Source organism: Humulus lupulus, chromosome 3 (assembly GCF_963169125.1).
Source record: "Humulus lupulus chromosome 3, drHumLupu1.1, whole genome shotgun sequence".
Taxonomy (NCBI): Eukaryota; Viridiplantae; Streptophyta; class Magnoliopsida; order Rosales; family Cannabaceae; genus Humulus; species Humulus lupulus.
The window spans coordinates 16,084,684-16,104,850 of record NC_084795.1 but is presented as its reverse complement, the minus strand read 5'-3'; the positions used below and the strand labels follow the sequence as shown (position 1 = coordinate 16,104,850).

The window sequence follows — 20,167 nt, the reverse complement described above, 5'->3', positions numbered from 1 at the left end:
GAGTACCAAGCTCGTGGTACGAGGATGGCGGCATACTTAGAAAAGGCAAAATCAACATTGGATCATTTTGAGTTCTATACGATAGAATAGGTCCCTCGAGAACAGAACTCGAATGCGGACGCCTTAGCCAGGCTCGCTACCTCTACCGAGAATGACGAATTGAATGTCGTACCAATTGAACATCTCTCGACACCTAGTATTGATGAGCCAGGGCAGGAGGACGTTTGTATAATTAATTCCGAGCCTACCTGGATGACTCCTATAGTTGAATATCTCGAAACCGGCATCCTTCCGCAAGAACGGACCAAGGCTCGAAAGTTGATGTATCAAATCCCTCGTTATACCATTGTAGATGGAAGGCTGTATAGAAGAGGATATTCCATGCCACTACTCCGGTGTGTGAATCCAGCCGAAGCTAAGAAAATCTTACAAGAAATTCATGAAGGATTCTGTGGAGACCATACTGGGGGGCATAGCCTATCCAAGAAAATCATACGCCAAGGATACTTCTGGCCTACCATCAAATCCGACTCGTTCGACTACGTAAAAAGGTGTGATAAGTGCTAACGATTCGCCACAATTCCTCGAGCTCCACTATCTGAACTAACTATGATGACCTCCCCATGGCCATTTGCGGTATGGGGAATCGACTTCATAGGCCCCCTTCCGACTGGCAAGGGTGGAGTAAAGTACGCGGTAGTCGCCGTATATTACTTCACAAAGTGGACAGAAGCTGAACCTTTGGCGACAATAACCTCCAAAAAAGTCCTTGACTTTGTGGTGAAAAACATCATATGTCGATATGGGATGCCGAGGAAGATTGTGTTCAATAACGGAACCCAGTTCGACAGCAATCTGTTTACCAACTTTTGCGAAAAAAGGGAATAATAAAGAGCTTCTCGTCAGTGGCCCATCCCTAGGTGAATGGCCAGGTCGAAGCTGTAAACAATACTCTAAAAAGTTCGTTGAAGAAAAAGTTGGAAGATGCTAAAGGAAGATGGCCCGAAGAATTGCCCCAAGTTCTATGGGGATATAGGACCACGACCTGTACATCAACAGGACATACCCCGTTCTCTCTGGCGTACGGTTGCGAGGCTATGTTTCCATTTGAGGTCGAAATTCCCACAATTCGAGCCCTCGCTTATGATCAAACCTCGAACCACTCTCAGCTCGAAGAAACTCTTGACCTGATCGAAGAAAGAAGGAATGAAGCTCAATTAAAAAATGTTGCATACCAACAGCGAGCTACCTGGTACTTCAACAAAAGAGTTCAGGATCGAAAATTCGGCGTGGGAGATTTGGTGCTAAGGTGTGTATTCTTGGCAACACGGGATCTAGAAGCTGGCGTGCTCGGGCCAAATTGGGAAGGACCCTATCAGATAGAGTCAGTCATCCGACCCGGAGTATACAAGTTGGCAAGATTGGATGGAAGTCTAGTACCACGAGCATGGAATGGTGAACAACTACGACCTTACTATCAATAGTATAGGAAGGATGTCGCCTATAACCATGCTTGTTTATCTGTACTATTTTTCTATTTTTGAATTTTTTCAAATAAAGTTTGATTTCGTTTAATATGCTGTATTTTTTGCAATCTCTCTTAATTTAATAACCTATGGTCACACTCATAGGATATTAAGGGGGCATCAGTGGTACATATACCATCAGCTTGAAAAAATAAAATAGCGTATACGAAACACATATAACTGTTTGGATATAACCAAACTATCAAAAACATACAAGTGTTTGGATATAACCAAATTGCCCAAAAGATAAAAATGTTTGGATGTAACCAAATATGCAAACTAGATTAAAAATATAAGTGTATGGATTACAAACCTAACACGACCTTAATAGGTTTGGAATAAACCAGCTAAAAACTAATTGGCAGTAAGTTAGAACATAACCCACTTCGTGCTAAGTTGAGATCGAGGCTGGAGTATCTTGCAAAAAATAGTTTCGACCTCATAACCTCGGAGAGCTAACCGAGGATGAGAAAAAGCAACTAAAAAGTAAGATACAACTAAACCATCTGCATTACACGCCATATAAGTACTTTCGGGTGCATGGTAAAAGTAATATCCGACCTTGACAAATAACGAGATGGGAAGTGGATAATTCGAGCAAACTGTGCATGAATGCATTGAACCTCGAGCTTAAATCCAAATTATGTTTGTATCAATAAACAGGCATATATGACACTTTAATTTAAATTGCGCAAAATATTTCAGCTCAAGAAATGTAAAGCAAATATATTAAAGTAAGTTCAAAAAAGTAATACTAGCTCTTTCACGAGCCATAAAATTGTCTCGGCCCAATGGGCATAAAAAAACAAAATAAAAGGTCTTTTACAAAAGATTCAAAGGGACACAGCCTTGAGGCAAGAATTAAGAAGGAGCATTCTCCTTGGCCTTCTCAGCATCAGCATTCCCTCCAGCTTTCTCCGCCTCATCTCGGGTAGTCTCCTCATCATCTAGTCGAGCCTGCCATTAGGCCACGAGCTTCGCTTCAAGAGGGCCAAAGAAGCTGGTGTCGAGGTCGACATTGTTGGCCCAGATTCTATACACGGCCATGTCGACTGCCCGATCCTTCTTCTCCTTAAACTCCTCGAGAAGACAACTCTTTTCACCTTCCATGATCTCAAAAGTGGCAGCCTTCTCTTCTTCAAGCTTGGCATTGGTCTCCTTAACCCAGACATTCTCCTGATCAAGCTTCGCGAGCTGGGCATTCAGCTTTTCAAGCTTGGAAGACTTGGCCTTTAGCTTCTCAGCCTCTGCCTCCACCGTTTCCTTGAGCTCATCACTCAGTTTGAGCTGAAGATCCCTCGCCTCCTGAGCAATTGACATGCTCGAGTGGACCTCGTGGTTCAGCTTATAGTTGAGCTGGGCAGAGACATCAAGAGTCTGGCATACAAAGAAATCAAATTAGCATACAGACCAAGTGTAAATACAACTAATACTGAAAGATGAGGGAAGTTACCGCAGCAGTGAGCTCGATGCTCTTCTCATAAAGTGTATTGCAGTCTCGAGCATTATTCAAGAACTGCCAATGAGGAGCGTCAAAGCCACTAAAGCTCTGGCCCACTCGAGACAGAATGTTCGAGCCAAGCGTAGCCCCATGGGATCCAGCAACATTGTCAACTACATACTCATCAATGTGAGTAGATACTGACAACTTGCGTGCTGTGGAAGCTGGGGGTATTTTTGGAGGTGGGCCAAGTGTTGAGTGAACCATGATGGGAGGAGGTTGGAGCTCGACCATAGTGGACGCTTTGACCTGAGGAGTCGGCTCCACAGCCAAGCTCGTAGCAGTCAGAGCTGGTGGAGGAGGTGTCTTTTCAGTCCTCTTAAGGACCTTGGCGGGACACTCGGACTTCCATGAGCCTCTAGGGTGCTTTCTTATTTTGGCCCCGCCACTCTCAAGGATGTTGTCGAGGTCGGAGTCCATCACTCCTGCATAGTTACACCACAATATGAGTTATCGAAAAATGAAGTAACTCAGCATAATGCAAACATACATGGGATAAAAAGACAAGTGGAGAGAAACCTAACTGGAACTCTCCCCCGAGCTTGCGCTTGGCGACCACGAGATTCCCCCATCTTCAGAAGAGGCGGGGGGAGTGCCTTCCCTATAGGTGGAAGTCAACCTTGAAAGGTCCCTATAGTCGTTAGTCCCGTATTGGACGGCTATCCCGTTCCATACCTTGTTCAGCCTATACATGGTGTCGTATGTCACGAGCCAGCTATCAAACCTATGTACCCTATCATCTACCCAAGACCATACATAGAAATGGTTCCTATCATCCTTACATAATATTAACCTATCAGGTTTATGCTTTAATAGGGAGGGGGACCACATATTCGAGCTAAGGATGACTGTACCTTGATCATCCGAGCCCGAGCTTGAGGATTCGTCATTGGCCTCATTCCCCGATTGTGGACTCCTATGGAGAACTGGTGGTGGAGGCCTCGCATCTCTCCTTGGGGGGAGGTTGCCGGTTGGCAGAGGCACGAGCTCCCACCGGTCGTATTTTTTATTGGACCAGTCCGATGTAGACTGATCCTCTCCTAAGAGCCCACATGCCCGGAGCTGGCCTTCATGAAGGAGGTAGGAGAGAGACCTCTTTCCATAGGGAAGCTGGAGCAAAGTATCTCGACGCTCCCTTATCTCATCGGTGGAAGTAGGGTGATGATAGTTGGCTAGAAAATTAAGCACATTTCAGCTAAGCACGAGCCTAAAGCAAAGTTCGAGCACAAAAAAGAAGGAGGTTAAAATACTTACGAATCTGTCTGAACGAATAGAATTGAGAGGGGGCTAGGCCATCTGTCTAGAAGAAGGCCTTCTTGAAGACAGGAGGATGATTGGGAAGGTCTTCAAACATCTTCTTCTCCTTCGGATAGCTCAAGAGGTGGTAGAAGCCATCCCTCCTCGAGCTCGGGAGGGATTGCTTTTCAAGCAGAAGAGATATAAAATCTCTTCTCGTGAAGGTCCTGCCCACTTCAACTCGTGATACAGCGACCTCAGGGCAAACAGGACCCTGTAAGAATTGGTGTTGAGCTGGAAGGGGGCCAACCCAACAAAGTCTGTGAAGTCCTTGAAAAAAGACTTCAAGGGCAGTATCGCCCCTGCGTTCATATGCTCCTGGCTCCAAGCTGCATATCTCAGCTTGCTGTCAGAATTTCCATCTCTTGGAGCGCGGCAGCTCTGCTCGTGCGAGGTGGGGTTCGACACCTCAGCGAACCTGATAGTCCTATGCCATGAAAGGCCAGAATATCGATTATCTGGCCTAGTGACGTGACCAAGCTCCAGTAATGCTCAGCCTCAAAAAATTCTCTCCTTGGCTGCGAGGTAGAGGGTTCCCCCATCAGTGAGAATTGAAGATCACATGGTTTGAAGGCGATTGTCACTTTAAGCGCAAGATCGAGAGGGATTGGTCTAGGCTCGGTGTCCAGATCTGGATGAAGGGCAACCCTTAGTCTTTTCCTTTACCCTTCTTCGACTTCGTCTATCTGACGTCGGAAGTGGTCTTGAGTGTCCTCTTGCTCACGTCTCAGTTCGTGCTCCCGAATTAAGCATTGGTTGCGAGTGAATGGAGATTTCGGGCTCGAAGCTACTGGCGAGTAAGGAATTGTGAGCTTTGACCCCCACAACTTTCCTGAATTATGCGGCATCTAACAAGAAAGCAAAGGGTGAGGGCCAAGCAAGCAAGAAATAAATAGTACCTAAGCTCGAATGATCGAGACTACAAGGCAAGCTCGACCCAAAGGAAGAGACCAATCTCAGAGCGTGTATTCCACCAAGACGAAGGAAGGTGGATCAGTTATGAAAAGTCCTGAAATATTAGGGAAAAAAGGTGGCGGTTGTCTAAAAGGTGATATTTTTGGGAATCGTGCATTCCTTAAGAAACCTTGATTTTGTACCCAATATCTCGGTGTGCAAGATATGGTTTCTAAAATTTGAAAACCCAGAAAAGGAACCATTTTTGGACCTTCTTTCCCAGAAACTGGGTTTGAGTCTAATGACTATCAATCGAAGCACCCTAATCCTAGTGCACTAAACTAGTATAAATCTTAGCACTCACGGTGTAACAGAGGCAAAAGCATACAAAAAAACGTACATGTATAACGTAAAGAATCCATAAACCGAAAACTTACACAATCTGATCGGTGGAAACAGAGAAATAGATGATTGAATGAGCGGTTGCAAGTGCGATCTCACTGAATCAAAAAGTCCAACCGTGCTTTGTCTTCTCGGCTTGGAGAACTTGCAAGAACCAGGCGAAGAAGTGTCCGGTTTTTTCTCTCTAAGAAGTTGAACATGAAGAAAAAATGGAGAAGACGAAAGGGGATGTATTTATAGATCCTCAGAGATTGTAAAAGTTGAATTAATCTGAGCCATTGGCCAGATTCCATATCAGATCCGACGGCCAGGGACAAATGACATGATGGTACCATAAAGTTGGCAGGAAAACGATCGTGGGCAGAGTTTCAAGGCACTCGAGTACCTTGAGTAAGAAACACCTAGCTGACGTGTGTCCATACTCGAGTGTGTAACGGAATGGTTCCCGAAGGGAGCAGTTCAAAAGTTTCCTTCTCATAGGATTCGAACTAATACTTTTGAGGGGGAAAAATGTTACACCCAGATTTCGAGACCCCTGAGATTGTGACCTCAAAAGCTGGACTCGTCAATTGTGAGCTCGAAATATCTGAAACACATATGCATGACTCAGGTGTCGAACCCTCGAATCAAGATGGCAGCCTCGAAGACATTTTTTAACCTCGAAGTTCTTTTTGAGCTCGAAAGAACTTGGCATCGGGATATACCCGATGTCGGTGTCTGCGGATCAAGTAACCTAAGCTTGGCATAAGTATAAGCTCAGAGTGTGACAGCCTCGGTGGTATTTACCCGCTCCGAGCTGGTCTTGGGGAAAGGTGCCTAGCTCATAACTTATCTATAGACCTGGACTGGCATGATGCTGATTGCCGACCTCGAACGGCTTAGTGGGTGATCAGATGAGACGCAGTCCGTGCATTTAAAAGATATTTATTGTCGTAACATCCCAACATTAAAGGGATATTAACAAGTCTGTTATATGCCCCTGGTCTTCAGGGGACGTTTCCTTGTATATAGGAGTTACAGAATTTAATATCATTATTTTCATTAATAAATAGGAATATCTCCCCGAAATATGTGGGAACGAACTCTGAGAACCCTCTATAAATAGATAGATCATGAACACTTGTAGGGGACGAATTTTGGATATCTTGAGAGAATTTCTTGAGAATTAATCCATGAAGAATTTCCTGAAATTTCCAAAGTCTTAATAAAATTGACTCGTGGACTAGACAAAGTTAACTGCTGAACCACGCAAAATTCTTGTTTTCTTACTGTATTATTCATCTGCGCCATAGTTCCTATTGTTTATTCGCTCTACATTTTAATTGGACGAAAAACAGCGTCAACATATATATATATAAGACTTCTCAATCGTTATTACTCATGGATCACTAAATAAGTTTTTGATGATGAATGATTATAATGATGATGAAAATAATTAAAGAAAATATATAAAATCAATAATTTTGAATTTTTTTAGATTAATTAGGCAATAAACATTAATTAGTTTGAAAGATAATGGTCACATTAATTATTCTCATTAATTTCAAAATATTTTTTTCTCATAGAATGGATACAAGAAATAAATCAAAAATAAATAAGGAATGAAGAATGAATATTAAATAATTTTTTTATTCTTTATTTAATAAATATGTGACGATCATATTGTTGACGCCGTTTTTCGTCAACTTAAAACATAGAGCAATTAAACAATATGAGCTATGGTGCGAATGAATAGTATGGTGGAACAACAATGTTCTTATGTGGTTCAGCAGTTGAATCTGCCTAGTCCACGAGTCTATGTTATTAAGACTTGGAGTTTTCTAGAAATCCTTCAGAGATGAATTACCCAGAGTTTTCTCTCAAGATATCAAAAGATCCTCCTCTACAAGTGTTCATGACCTCTCTATTTATAGAGAGGTTTAGAGTTCATTCCCACATATTTTGGGAAGATACTTCTGCATATTAATTGAAGTAATTACATTAAATGTTATAACTCCTATATACAAGGAAACCTCCCCTGAAGACCCAGAAACGGATAACAAACTTGTTAATATCCCTTTAGTGTTGGGATGTTACAACAATAAATATCTTTAAACGTACAGAATGCATTACATCAGATGACTCATCAAATCTCCGAGGTCAGCAATCAGCATCGTGTCAGTCAAGGTTTACAGACAGGTTACGAACTGGCCGTCTTAATCCAAGGCCTGCTCGGAGCAGATGAATTCTATCGAGGCTATCATATTTCGAGCTTGCACTCTTTAAGCTCGGACTACTCAATCTGAAGGCACTCAGTAACAGATATATCCCGATGATATGCCTTTTCGAGCCTGGAAATAATCTCGAGGTTACATGTCTTCGAGATTGCCATCTTGCTCCGGAGGTTTTACAAGTGAACCTTAAAACATGTGTTTTATATATCTCGAGCTCATACTTGACGAGTCCTGCGTTCGAGGTCATAATTTATGGTCTTGAAATCTGGGTGTAACACATATAGTCATGTAGCCATTCCAAAAATTTGAAAAAGTCAAAATTTATTTTTAGAAATATTAATTAACAATTATAAATATGTACCATTGATCCTAATCCAATAGTTAATATTAAGTAACTATTAAGAGTGCCCTCATATATATCTATATTCTCTTAATGGACAATTCAAACCCTATATTTTACGAAATGGATCAAAACAGTACCTTATACCCAATTTTAGTAAAAAAAAATTCAAATATAATATTTCATTCTGAGCTCATCGACCATTTTCTTTGCTTCTCTGAACCCATCACATTATTAATGACTCGGAAATTGATCTTATAATTGAAAATGTTTTGACCAAAATCAGGTCTAGGGTAATATTTTGATTCATTTTGTAAAACATAAAATCTGAATTGTCATTTAATAAAATACTGAATTATCGATCGCAAATTAAAAAAAATACAATTATTTTTTTGCTTTACATTTTATATATTTCTTACTGTAAGTTTTTATTGTACGTACGTTAAATTTTTAGACCAAACTTTTTCTTTTGACTGAACTATTACAAAATGTTTTCAATTTTTTATTTAATTGTACGTTAATATTTTGATACTAAATTTGTATAAAAGATTGTATTGGCTTTTTCCAATTCTCACATCTATATGATTTTGTATCAGTTGAGGAGGAATGGTGACTCTGGCAGGACCCCACCACTACTAACCAAATTATTAGAGCACCAACAAATGGGAATTTTTGCATCCACACACATAAATATAACTCTTTTATTTGTTATATAATTACTAAGAAATATATATACCCAACAAAAAAGGAGAAAAGATAAAAATGATGGTACCCAACAAGAAGAGTTTTTAAAATAAGAATTAATTGTTAATCATATTTAATTTAAAAACTTAATTGTTAAAACACGTAATTTAATGTTCATTATGTCAATTTATAAGTACTAAGTTATTTTTTGTTTTTGTTTTTGTCTTTATTATGCTTGTAATTGTTTTAAGTTACTTTTATAGTATCAAAAAAGTGTCAATTGTGGGGTGCTATAACTTAAATAGTGTTTGCAGAAGAAGAGGCTAGTGAAGATGTAAAGACCCTTACTTACGACACTAAATAAAAGCAGAATTTTAAAGTATTTCATAAATTAAAGAACACTAAAAAATCCATAAAAAAGTATTTTAAAAGAAAGTAGTGTACGTACACTTAACAACCACTTAAAAGAAATCATTTGTTCAATTTCCTTACAAACAATTCTAAAGTTCTGAATTAAAATAGAAAATACTTCAAACTCAAAAGATGTTCCCACGGTCACCCCACATGTACATCCGGAAAGTCAGACTTGGATACTCATTGTTCCGCCTTTCCTTTTAACTTACCTACAACATGAAACAACTACGTAAGCGATAATGCTTAGTAAGAAAAACTTAACATACATAGCATAAAGAAGACAAACATGAAGCCCTGACAGTAATCATACAGATATTTAACCATAAATAGGGTTTCGGAAAGACCAAACCCTAACATACAATTCAAGAATGTGTGAACGTCCAGACAACATTACAATCATGCCCAATAATCAGATTCTATAACTAGTAAACCTACACACAGAAAATCCCAGAGCAAGTGTATATATACACAAGATCCTAACTCATAACATACTTATCGTGCATAACATGCATATCATACACATCACACTTATCTTCTTATCTTACTTAACTTACTCAACTTACTTAACTTAATCAGCACAAACACAGATGTATACTTAAAATAAACCAGTTAGTAAGACTCCTAGGAGAATTCAACATACTATCATAATATTAATACTTTGATTCCAGAATCATCTTACATACATGTATCACAGAGTTTAATCGGACTCTTATGTCACGCGTTTTAAGCGGGATGTCTTACTTATATCGATGGCCAATCGAGCTTATTCACCAAGTCACCAGAGGCATCCGATGCTTGCCTACTTAGTTATCGAGAGATACCCAGTTCTTACTTACTTGATATCAGTAGCGAGCCCTAAAAGAATGTTTTAGAGCTCAAAACGAGCCTCGGGCCGCCCCACACCATTGTTGGTCGTAGCTCATGTCGGAGTGTAACACCCAACATTTTCATAATACATTTTTTATTATAAATCAGAGTTTCAATACATCAAATGTATAAGTATACAAATTTAAGAAATAGTAATGGAAAATTAGTGTTTGAAACATAATTTGATGTTATTAACGAGGTTAGAGAGAGAGAGAAACTTGAGTAGTCAAGTATTGGACCCAAATGTCATATAATTTTAATTGGAGATTTTTATAAAATTAAGAAAGTTTTGCTAAAAGGCTTATATGAAAATAATTTTAATATTTTGGGGTCCAAATGTAATTAAAAAAAGGATTCAACCTTATTTTCCCGTAGCCTCTCTCTCTCTCTGTCCTCAAAAAATTTCTTTCCTTTCTCTCTCCTTCTCTTCCTCTTTCTTTCTCTCTTTTTTTCCGCTTTGTGTGCTACTGTTGCCGACGACGAACGACCACTTTCCGGACGCTACATATAGCCACGCGTCAGACCGTTGGATTCAGAGGCCTCTGAACTATCGACCACGTTGGAATTTTGATGGAACTCACTGATTAAACACCTTAATCAGTTGATTTAAGTTCGGCCAATGCCCGACTTCAAAGTCGCGATTCGGCCACCTCGGGCATTCGTTTGCCGATCTGTCACCATCATCGTGTTCCTCGTGTTGTGGGCTACCAAACCCAATAAATTGTTCCTACATCTACCATAGTTGGGTGGTGGGCCCACCACGAGCCACCGCGATCCACCGTAGAACGAGGGTCGAAACTTAGTGTTCGAGGTTCCGAAGTTCGTTTTGAGTTTCAGAAAATCATCGTTTGACTTGTTGTGAAACTCGATCATTGTGGTATAATTTCTTTGTCCTATATTGTGATTAATTAGAATAATTGTTATCATGTGTATTTATAGTATATATTTATACATTCTTGATGTGCTAAATATTTTCTATAATTATACTGGTTGTCTGGGATTACATGTATTTTTTTTATATACAAGTTTTGAATTTTGGTTTTTCCATTTTATAGCCATTGTGCAGCCCAATTTTATAGAAAATAATAGACAATTAATAAATTTTAAAAAGACATATTTAATTGATTTTCTATTAATATAGAAATTATTATGATTAATTCATTTTAATTATTATTGTTATTATTTTGTTAAGTAAATCAAGAATATAGTTTCATGTATATATATATATATATTTATATGAAAAGTGTGATTTATAGTAAACTTATTATTTAACAATTATTATTGTATATTAATATTTTCGTTAATATTTGATTATTAAAATAATATAAAATGTTAGTTTCTTACAGTTATTGATATTTGTAAGACCAGTTAATTTTGGAGAACGTATATTTATTATATCACTGGGATTTATATTATGACTAATTAATAATAATATAAATATTTGTATTTATATTATTATCATTATATCGATTATTGCAATTTTATGTTAAAAATGTGATTTCTTCTATAAAATGAATATTGAATATATACATTTTCATACGTATTGTTATTGATGTATTTTGTTTTTAATATTTAAATAAGTTTATTTATAGATAAAAATTATTATTATTATTATTATTATTATTATTATTATTATTAATGTATCATAAAAAAATACATTATATTATGAGTAAGGCCTAAAGCAGTGTTTTATAAAGAGGATTATGATGCATGAAGAGTATTAACATTATGCTCATAATAATTATTATTATCATTTATGTGGTTTCTGGTATTGTTAATATACACCATCAATATTGTATATTTATGATTTTTATAGAATTTAATAAATGATGTACCTTGAATATGATCTGTATAGATTGGATTGATTAACTGTTGGTGAGCAGTTTTAAAATAAGCTAAGGACCTAAGGTAAGTAAATTTCACCTTTTGTGCTTAAGTGTAAGATGCATGAATACATTGATTGTGTATGTCTGATGAGTTAAGTATGGGATGAGGATGCTTATGATGAGTATGTGATGAATGGTTATACGATTTATGTGTGGTGTGTATATCATAATGGATTATAAGATATATAATAGATAAATTTCGTGATATGTGAAAGTTGTCTTAATTGGTTAAGTTTGATCTGAGTTTTGTGCAAGTATGTGTTCTCATGTTGATGAATATGTGGATTGCCTTCTATGTTCATGATTTTGTTACATGTTATGATATAGGAAGCCTTTAAGTTTTTAGGCTGGAAATCTTAGACCTGAGCCATAGCTCTATGTTAAGGTATAACAACGCCACCAACCTAAAGCTTCATGTATTATGACTAAAGATGTTTTAAGTTATATGAGATGCGATACAATGCCTTGATTGAATACCATCAAACATGAATCATGCATGAACATGAACATGAACATTGGCATTTCAGCATCAGCATGTATGCATGGCATGTACAGTTATGTGATACATTATTATGTGATATAAGACCATGCATAAAAATATGAGAAAAGTTGTGAAATGCCTTGAAAAGTCTTATGTGAAGCTGAACATTTTAATGACAACAAGGCTTAAGCAAAGTGATAATAAGATGTTTAAAAAGGGTGCCACTATTTCGATGAAACAATTAAGTAAGTTCAGTAAAAAAGACTAAGGTCTATAAGACTTATAGTGGCTACCCACTAGTGTGGGCTAGGTCAGAGTTGACCATTCAGATATGTTTGCCATGTTCCCGTATTTCTCCTCCACTTATATGTGTAATAAGTATGGCTGCTATGACAACGATGAAATGAGTAATATGATGAGCCCATCTGTGATGATGGCTAGTTGGAGGAGAACCGATGGGATTTTATATTATATGTGTAACAAGTCCTGCATGCATTTGCTAAATCGAACAGTGTGCACATAAGATAATGGGCCCATAACAATATGAAAGTAAAAAGAGAAAAAGTACAAAAGTAAAGTTTGAAAGTTCTTGATCAATAAATGAAATGTATAATTATTATAAGTCAGCATATGAGTATATTTACACTTCAAACTCACGACATTCATGTGTATGTGTATGCATGAGATTTACTTACTGAGTGTTAGCTCATTATGTTATTTTCCAACATTTTTCCAGACGTGGCTTTAGATTTTGAGCAACTTGTGGAGCACGGACTCAGTAGCAATGCAATAGTGGCTTAGGATTTTTCATATTACTACATTTAAACTTAAAGTATTCATACGTGTGATAATTTCTATTAATAAGTCTATATAAAAGTTTTAAATTTTTATGTATTTCTTTGTATCATTTTATTTAATTCATTTGGTCAAATTCCTAACATACTCGTAAACCCTGGAATTACGAGTATGTGGCAGACGTACCCTACCTTAGGGCTGTCACACGAAGCTTCGACGATGACAATGGCAGTGCCACCCCAGCGGTGGTGGTTGAGGAATCAACCCTTGGGAAGCCACGGCGGCGACGGAGGTTCAAATATCTCGTTGAGGCAGAGGACGACGAGTGGAGAGGCAAGGTTCTAGGGCTTTTGTTTTCGGGGCTTGGGAACCTAGTGGTGTGGCGTGTGTCGCCGTCTGGTGGCCGGAGGTCCATCATTTGGGCTTGGCAGATGCAACGCCAATGAGAAGGAGAGAGAAGGGATCATGTAGAGAGAGAGGAGAGAGAAACTGAGCGCTTAAAGAAAAGTTATCCATTTGGGTTTCTAAATTTATTTTTATTTATTTATTAAATTATTAATAAAACTTTTGCTAAAAAAATTATTCAAACTTTTAGGACACACATAAACTTTTAGGGCTCGCACTATGTGCCGTAAAAGAAATTCTTTAAGAACTCTCAATGAGTGTCCTAAAAAGTCCATGAGCTCTTGTTAAAAAAAAATTCAAACTTTTAGGACACACATCATTTTTTAGGGCTCGCACTGCGTGTCCTAAAAGAAATTCTTTAAGGACTCTCAATGAGTGTCCTAAAAAGTCCATGAGTTGTTTTTAGGTCTCGCATTTAGGTGAGTGCCCTAAAAAAGTGTCCTAAAAGCATGTTTTTGTAGTAGTGCTAGCAAGGTGTCGTAATCATCACTGCTTACCTTACTTATGAGTATGTGAACTCCGTTAGGACAACGGTCTTGAGTAACCTTCCAAAACAAGTTTCCAATAGTACACTTAAGTATTAATATTTTTTTTAAAAAACTAGTCACATGTTGTAGCCAAACATTCATAAATTGTCTTACCTGGATTTCTTAGCGTTTGTTTGCGAAATTTCTCTATCCAGAGGTGAGCCTTCCCGTTTAGGTGACACTGTAGTGAACCCATACAGTGACTCAGTTTAATTATGGCAATTATCTTAGATTTTTTTTTTAATAATTTGGGCATTGAAAATCTAACACTTAAGTTCTGTTAAGTTATACCATAATTCTAAAATGCATTTTAACCTTTAATACAAATACACCCTCTAAGTGTAAGGGAAAACAGGTTTACAAAACCACTTTCTAAATCTGGTCCATAACTATCTTAGTCCTCAAGGTAAAAGTCTTTAGTATTCTGAGTCTTACTTCTAATGGTAGCATGGTCTAATTAAAATGTTCTTGCAAGTTTTGTAAAAACTGTCATTAATTAATCTCTCTAAGAAATATCCTTTTTAATATTTTATTAGAAAAATATCGATTAAAGATTCTTTCTAGGAAACTAATTACAACTTCTATTATATTAATTTTTTCTTTGAGAGAATTTATTTTAATAAAAGGTGTACTTACGACTTACTTAGTTCGTTAAATTACTAAATACACCAATAAACTCTGCTTATAGTTTTTTGTGTAAAAAAAAAATCAAAATAACATATTTACCAATCAAGACCTATTTATTAATTTTTTTAACAAAAATTTCTTTTAAGACAAGCCTAATCAAAATGGTAACGTATATTGAAAATATGTTTGCTTAGGAGAGTCCCAACTTTGGGATGCCAACAATTCTAAAACGGTTACTGCTTTGCTATGAGACTAAACGGGTTTAAACTTTGATATAACAAAAATATTTACACAAAATTTCAGCTCAAACATATCTCTCATTCAAGGTGAAATTCATTCTCAAAAACTCTAGTTTAAGTTGTCCCACATTTTGCCGAAATTCCAGTTTTAATCTTCCAACTTTAAAATATTATAACTCCCAAACTATAGTGAATTTAAAAAAATATATTTTATAGGCTTAATATTAAATATACTAATAATATCATGTTAAACTTTCAGCCACAAATAATTAACTCATTCAAATCGTTGCTTAAAGTCTCAGTGTTAAAATTGTCAGTCAACATTTCAGATTGCACATAAAATCATAAAATCCTTATAACTCGAAGAATATAAAACGTTTTTATGTGTTTCTTGATTCTAAAATTATGTACTCTCTCTTAACTACATAAATATGAAAAAAAAAAATTATCAAAATAACTCATAAAATTCGTGATTGACCCCTTGGAAGTCAGGTACCACGATTTGACAGCAATCAAAGTTTTTTCCAATGTCCTAAGGAACTTTGGATTCCATCTAACACAACAATATAATACAACCATGCATGCAACATGAAATTTTAAACAACAATATTACACATCAAAAGACTAAGCTAAAGCCAATTTACAACCCATAAACTCAGATTGCTCACATCTATAAGAAAACAAGATAAAATGCAAGTTTTCTACCTTTTGTAGTTCGATAATGGGTGTAAGCTTCTAAGGTTGGCTCTAGACTTTCTCCAAATGTTTCTCCACCTCCAAAAATACCGCAAACCATAAATATCATATTATACTCAAGAAAAAGTAAGTATATACTTAAGAGAATAAGACTTAACACTCAAGAAAGGGCTTTTACCTTAATCTTGGTGCTTGAACTTGTGCATGCAAGAACCAAGATTGCATGCACTTGGAATGGGTTCTATGGATAGAAATTCTTGTTGTCCTTCAATGAAAAGTAGATAACAATAGCAAAAGATTAAAAAAAATGAAAAGAGATTGAGGAGGAGTTGTGGTGTTCAGCTCCTACAAGAAGAAAAAAAAATGAAAGGTTCAAAGGACTTACCTTGACTAGGTTTGAGTCTATGGTTAGAGCTTCAATGAAGCCTAATAAATTTTTGAGAAAGAGAGAGTGAGAACTGTACAAGAGAGGGAGGGAAAAAGAGTCTCATTTTTTTTCCTGATTTTATCCATTTCTTTACTTGTTGAAGGGTACTTGAAAAGTACTCAAGTACTATATATGTGTAGGTAAGAGTAGTCCTTTCATACCTTTTTTTTCTATTTTTTTTAAGAATAAAACCAATCATGGCCTTTTAGGAGCACATGATCAACCACCCCTATAAATTACCCCCCTACCCTTTTTTTTTTTTAAAAAAAACCAAGGCTTTAGAAACTCCATACACTACTACAAAAAATGCTTTTTAGGACTCGCGGGGCGTGAATCCTCTATTTTAGAGCCTTAAAAACTGAGGTTTTTTAGGACTCGCATTGCAAACTCTAAAGAATGTTTTTAGGGCTCGCATTGTGAGTGCTAAAATAATATTTTTACGTCTTGCATTGCGAGTCCTAAAAAGTTTTACTTTTAATTTTTAAAAATTAATTGATAGCAAAAGCTCTTGTCGGAGCTTAAATGTTAACAGTGGCGCCACCATGCCACGGTGGTGGTTCGGGAAAATGATGATTGGGCATCAAAACCCAAGTCTCAGGGAGCGTCGTGGTGGTGGTCGTTCTTCTTGGAAAGGCCAAGAATGACCGAATTTGAACTATGATTTCTCGGACCTCCATGGATTCCCGCGAATGTAGACTTCCAATTCCGATGAACGTTGAGTTCAATCCTTTAGTGGGTTTTGATGCCCAAAGCACAAGGAATGCATTGGTGGTGGTCGTTTGGGTCGGGTGGCCGAGGCGGTCGGAAAACACTTGGAAGAGTTTGGGAAACATAGCACCACTTCGACTTCAAACGACTCTAGGCGGCGGAGGGCGGCGTGTGAGGGGCTGGGCTCATGGAGCTCAAAGGTCGGCGACCTTCTGTGTCCAATTAGTTGGCGCGTATCGATGGGGGACGACGGAAGAACAGCGGTCAGGGCCTCGTACTTGCAGAGGCAGGAGAGAGTTCTAGAAGGAAAGAGGCAGCTGATTTTTTTTCTTCTTCCTTTGTGGGTGCTGATGAGAAATGATGCCCTATTATAGCCCAACTAAAAAATGATAGAATTTTTTTTCAGTTTTTACTTAAAAGATTTTAGGATATGCTTTTGGAGCCCTTAATACTCTTTTAGGACACCCAAACTGAGCCCTTAAAAGTCACCACTCATATTACACTTAAATTTCCTATTCAGGTTTTTTAGGACCCACATATATTTTTAGGACACTCATTGTGAGTCCTAAAATGTGTTTTTAAGTACTCTCAATGAGTGTCCTAAAAAATCCAGGAACTTTTGTAAAAAAAATTCAAACTTTTAGGACACACATCAGTTTTTAGGGAAAATAAATTCTTGACGAACTCGCAACGCGAGCCCTAAAAACCCCAGGAGCTGTTTTTAGGGCTCGCATCTAGGTGAGTGTCCTAAAAGGGTATTTTTGTAGTAGTGATAATACCAAAATAGTCATTTTGCTACTATAAATTTCCTACTCACTTTTGCATAGTTTCATGAAATATAACCTTAGGGTAAAATTTTAAATTGAATAAAGTGTGACACCATGAATAAAATAAATTTATGGTCATAAATTAAAATGATACTTCAATTAAATTATGTAATTTCCCACTAAAGACTGTTCATATCACTTAAGTCACATTTCTTAATAAATGTCTCTAAATTCTAATTTTTAGAATTCATGAGAGACATAAATTTATTAAAATATTTTATTTTATTTTAATTTAATTTATCTCCCTTATTTTATGCCCAATAATAATCTTTGCAATAATTAACCAAATTCTTAAAAATATGCAAGCCGAGAATTTCCCGGTTAGGGATTTTTTAATCGATTAAAAATCAAGAGTCTTGTTAAGGCCGGAAATCTTATAATTTCCATAAGGGCTAACATTTAAAATACAAGAACTATGTTCTCACGTAAAATACATAAAATAGCATTCCCTGTTATTATTCACATAATATGAGTACACAAACAAATAGAGTCCAAAAAAGCGGGTGTTACAGAAGGTGAAGGTTAGCTGAGAGGACGCAACCTCTTACTATTAATAAAAGATGGCACCCTTGAAGTTGATGGATTAGACAAAATGGAGGAAATGGTGTTTGGAAAATATAGGGCCGACTCGTGTAATCGAAGATAACCCAAAATTCACAACATAGCTTTGGTGTGTATCATAAGAGAGAAGATTGACATATGAAGAGAGAGAATGGGAGAGAAGTAATTAGTGTTTTACATTATATAAGAATTAATAAGTTTCCATATTTGAAATCTTTCAACTCTTGTATTCATATTTTAAGAAGGGAAATTTCACAAATAATACTTAATAATGCCTAATATTACTAAAAAAATCCTTGCACTATTAATATTTTCAATTTGATGCTAAACATTCCTCTCATACCCAAAATACCCCTCCAATTATATCAAAAAATCCTAAAACCTTCTCTTCCTCTCTCTTCCCTCTCTTTCTCTGTTAAGAACGCCCTAGACTAATACTTACAAAACATTCGCATAACATAGTTTATAAAAGAATATCATTCATTATCAAAGTCTCAGGGGGACTTGTTTAAAACCATGCAAGTTAGCGCCATAAGTTTTAAAATAAAACATAGATTTTTATGCAAAGTTCAAAGAAACCAAAAATTAAATAACTGAGTCCCACTGATAATTTAGGAAAGTCTCTTAAAAACAAAACATAATTTAAATGGCGTTCTACGTTGATCGTTTTTTCCGTCCATAGGATTACCCCACGCCATACACCCCATGATGAAAGAACTCCTCACGTCACCACGCGTGCCATAGAGAAATCCTATTTGCTACCTGGAAGGAAAGTAAGGGGGTGAGCTAAAAGCCCAGTAAGGAAGTACAAACAAATAAGCAAGGAAGAATACAACAAAAGCAAACACTAACGTTCATCTAAAACATCATGGTACGCCATAACGTGATGATATGTTGAATGTGATATGTGTATGGATGTTAGATACATCAAACCAGTTACGATGTCAGATACATCAAACAGATTACGATATCAAAATATGAATGCATATTTTGATGTTGAAGTGCTAACGTGATGATATGTTGAATGTGATATGTGTATGCATGTTAGATACATCAAACCAGTTACGATGTCCGATACATCAAACAGATTACGATGTTAGATACATCAAACAGATTATGATGTCAGCTACATCGAACGAGTTACTAAGGACATTGAGACGTAACTCTTAGGGCGGATGCGCCGAGGTTATTCAAGGACCAGTGATCTCCTGTTTACCTCATAGGGTGACATGGACAACTAGCGATCCATGCTCATCATGTATGCTGTATGTTTGTGATATGATGATATGTCACGTTTATGTTATGATATGATGATATGTCACGTTTATGTTATGATATGATGATATGCTACGATTATGGTATGATATGATGATATGTTACGATTATGTTATGATATGATGATATGTTACGATTACGTTATTACGTACCATGATGTTTTAGATGAACGTTAGTGTTTGCTTTTGTTGTATTCTTACTTGCTTATTTGTTTGTACTTCCTTACTGGGCTTTTAGCTCACCCCCCTTACTTTCCTTCCAGGTAGCAAATAGGATTTCTCTATGGCACGCGTGGTGACGTGAGGAGTTCTTTCATCATGGGGTGTATGGCGTGGGGTAATCCTATGGATGGAAAAAATGATCAGCGTAGAACGCCATTTAAATTATGTTTTGTTTTTAAGAGACTTTCCTAAATTTTTAGTGGGACTCAGTTATTTAATTTTTGGTTTCTTTGAACTTTGCATAAAAAATCTATGTTTTATTTTAAAACTTATGGCGCCAACTTGCATGGTTTTAAACAAGTCCCCCTGAGACTTTGATAATGAATGATATTCTTCTATAAACTATGTTATGCGA

The 20,167-nt window shown here is 36.8% G+C and overlaps 1 pseudogene; it reads right to left on the bottom strand.

Moving 5' to 3' along the window:
- Nucleotides 1-2,846, bottom strand: part of LOC133823689 (cytochrome P450 71B35-like) — a 49,458-nt pseudogene extending 46,612 nt beyond the window's left edge.
- Nucleotides 2,847-20,167: the final 17,321 nt, after the last annotated feature.